Genomic DNA, 3675 nt, shown 5'->3' with positions numbered 1-3675 from the left:
GGCCAGGATGGGCTGGGGCTGGGACTGGAGCTGGCCTGGGAAACTGTGCGGGGGTGGAGGAGGAGGAGGGGGGGAGGAGGAGGAGGAGGCCCTGCCCCAACCCCGCCACGGGCCCTGGAGGGACCCCTTGGGCCATGGTGAGACCCTTTGTGCCTGGCAGGACCAGCCCAACCCTTCAGGGGCATGGCAGCCCTGAGCAACCCCCACACAGCACTTTGTACCCAAAATAGTTTATTTTAAACAATTTCTATAGGTCATGGGGCTGTTGTGCTTCAGGGAGCAGTGCCTGGGTGTGGGGGTGGCCTTTGGTATCCGATGGGTACAGAACCAGGCTGGGGGGGGCACAAAGAGCCGTGTGCCACCCACCTGCCCTCCATGCTAACAGGGCAGCCCCTTCCTCACCCGCTCGATCTCCGCCTGTGGGGAGAGGCTGTGATTGTTGGGGGGCACAGGGGACCCCAGGACAAGGCAACCCCTGGCAGGGACTCACCTGCAGTGCCTGGCGCTGAGCCCGCTCCTGGCACAGCTCCTGCCGCAGCTCCTGCAGGTCCCGCCTGCAACACACCAGGGTGGCTCAGCTGGGGCCAGGACAAGCAGCCAGGAGCCACTGGGGACCCCCTGACACCCCCATCCCCACTCACAGGTGCTGGACTCGCATCAGGTCCACAAGGATGTGCAGAGTCCGGACCTCAGCCTTCAGGTCCTCCAGGGCCAGTGGCCTCCCCTCCTGCACCTCCAGCCCCTCTGTGCTCCATGGTGGGACAGGCGCCTGCCCCGTGCTGGGGACAGGGGCACAGAGGGCAGCACGGGGCAGCCCCTGGGGCTGCTCCCCACCATGGGGACCCTCCGTGCTCCCCAGGGCCATGCTGGGTGGCCGCTGGCCGGGGACTCGTGGCCGTGTGGCTGTGGGGTGGCTCAGCCTGGCTGTGGTCACTGACACCGTGTTGAAGCCATTGGCATCTGCCAAAGAACAAGAATCAGCCCCTGGTGCTGGGCAGGGCCCGGCCACCCCTGCATGGCCCCTGCATCCTACCTGGGTCACCGGCTCTGCCCCACTCTATGTCAGCTGAGGTGCTGGGCTGGGGGTCACTGGGCCTGGGGACAGCAGAGGTGTGAGTGGCACAGCCAGGGAGGTGCCAGCCCCTCACCAAGGCCAGCCATGAGCATGGTGCTGGCACTGGGACATCGCAGTGGCCCTGGACAGCCCAGCACAGCCACACGTGTCTTACTTGGTGGCCAGCACGGGGGCTGGTTTGGTCTTGGCAGGAATGGGGGGAGCGGGAGCCATCCTCTTGGTGAGTGGGAGCTTGGTTGGCTCCATCCTCGCTGGTGCTGGGAGCTCTGGGGAGAGGAGGCAGAAGCAAGGCTGGGGCTGGGACCAGCACTGACGAGAGGGGCAGGAAGCGCTTCCTGCTCGTGACATGCCCTGGCCCAGGCACATCCCTGTGCTTCCCTCTCACCCAGCCGGGGGGACTCACCCGGGGGGATCCCTGTCCTCGCCCTCCTTGTTCTTCTCTCTGGTTGCAGCTGCTGAGGAGCAAAGGGGATCATCGGGTGCTGAGGAGGGCCCTTGTTCCAGCCTCTCCCAGCCCTGCACCAGCCCCACACCAGCCCTGCTGTGGTCGGTGCTTCCTCTGCGTGAGGCAGAGCAGGCAGCTGCAGAGCTGCCGTGAGCGCTGCAGCACGGGCAGGGTGTCATCCCCACCACCATCCATGACACGGCACAGCAGCATCCCTGAACTGCTGAACCCTGGGGTCACAGCAGGACAAACCCACTAGCAGGGTGGGATACAGGACATCAGGCCATGACGGACACCCTGTCCCCATGGCAGGTCCCCCTGTCACCACAGTTGGCCTCCATGTCCCTGTGGTGGGCCACCATGTCCCCATGGTGGGCCATTGACCCCATGGTGGGCCAGCAGCCCTGATGCTGCCCGGTCCCTGCTGCTGCCACCAGCACAGCCCTTGTCACAGAGGCCTCGCAGACACCAAAAATGGTGCTGGGATTACCCACCCAAAGATACGGCTGAAGCACCGAGGGCTGCGGGGGTGAGGACACCCCTATCCAAGGCCCCGGTGCTCCTTGGCTCCGGTGGCACAGGGAGATGGTGCCCAGCAGTGCCCAGCACCCTGCCCGCCCCTCTCCAGCAGCTCTCCCGGGCCCCAGGGCACAGCCCAGCCCTGCAGCAGTGCGATCACACACGGGCACTGCCCTGGGCATGATCCCCGTGCAGGGACCCACGGCTGCTCCCTCCTACCTGCCGCTGCGGGGCTGCCCCGAGGCCGAGCCGTGCCGTGCCGTGCCAGGCTGCCCCAGCCCCACACCGTGCACGTGATGCCGGAGGAAATCGGCTCCACGCTGGGAAGGAAGTTGAAGCAGACGCACCTCAGTGCTGGTCCACGCCGCATCCCTGTGCCCCGCGGGGGACTCCAGCTCCCCGAACCCACCTCGTGCCCTTCCCGGGCTGCCCGGCCATCCCGGCGGGACACCAGGGCCAGATGGACACCAGGGCTGGATGGACACCAGGGCCAGGCTCAGGGGAGTCTCTGTACTGGGTTTGGGCTGTGGGAGAGGCTTTGGATGAGGGTGGGACTGGAGGGCGCTGGGACCGCGGGCAGGGAGCGCTGGCACAACAGAGCCCCCCAGAGCTGTGTCTCCCCTGGGCACCCCCAGCCTGGAGCCCTCACGCACCTTCTCCGGCCCCGGGCAGGGCTGGGCCATCTGTGCCACCGCCGGGGCTCGGTGCTGGCACTGGGGCTCCTTCCCTGCGTGACGGATCTGAGGCCGCGGGGGGAGCCGGGGCCAGGACCGCAGGCGGCCCGGGGTGAGAGCTCACGCTCAGCCGGGTCTCGCAGCGGTTCTGACACCTCGGCTGGAGGGGAAGTGAAACCCAAACCGCAGAGGGGCCAAAACCCACAGGCCGTGAGTGCAGGGGGTGGTCACGCTGCAGCTGTCCCTCTGCAGGGCCTGAAGGGTCAGAGTGACACCAGGAATCCCGGCTGGTCGTGGCCACCGCCCGCTCCAGGAGACAGCGTGGATATTCCTTTTGGCCAAACGCACCTGACCCAGAATACCAAGCTGGGGGCAGGGAGGGGGGCTGGGAATCAGCCGCAGGGCAGAGAAGGATGGCAGAACAGAGATTCCATTGCACTCCCCAGCTGTGGCCACTCAGGCCAAGGAGCTGGGAACACTGGGCACCCATTTCCTCCGGCTGGCTCAAGGCTGAGTGTGAAGGGAAGCACCAGCCGTTAACCCAGCACTGCCCCAACAGCTCTTGGCCAACACCGTCACCCACAGCAGCCAGGAAAGCTGAACTCCTGCAGAGGCTGCACAGCCAGCAGCACCCCCAGCAGCCTCCCTTGGGATGGCAGCGGTGGAGAAGCAGCTGCTGCTGGGCTCCAGGCAGGGCAGCACACAGGGCTGTACCTGCCCAGCACCGGGACCAGCCCGTGGGAGCTCCTGGTGGGAAGGATGGAGCTGCTCCTGTGCACGGGTGACACAATCCCTGCCGGCAGCAGGCAGGGCCTGTGGCTGTATCACCACTGTCCCCAGGCTGCCAAAACAGCAGCTCAATTATCTATTAGTGCATAAAACCCAAGAGGGAGTTGCTCTCCTGTTGCTCCTTGATCCTTTCAGGCTCCCACCCAGCAACTCAGGACACAAACCAAGCAGAG

This window comes from Molothrus aeneus, chromosome 23 (genome assembly GCF_037042795.1).
Source record: "Molothrus aeneus isolate 106 chromosome 23, BPBGC_Maene_1.0, whole genome shotgun sequence".
Lineage (NCBI taxonomy): Eukaryota > Metazoa > Chordata > Aves > Passeriformes > Icteridae > Molothrus > Molothrus aeneus.
Note: the sequence above shows the minus strand (reverse complement) of the source record.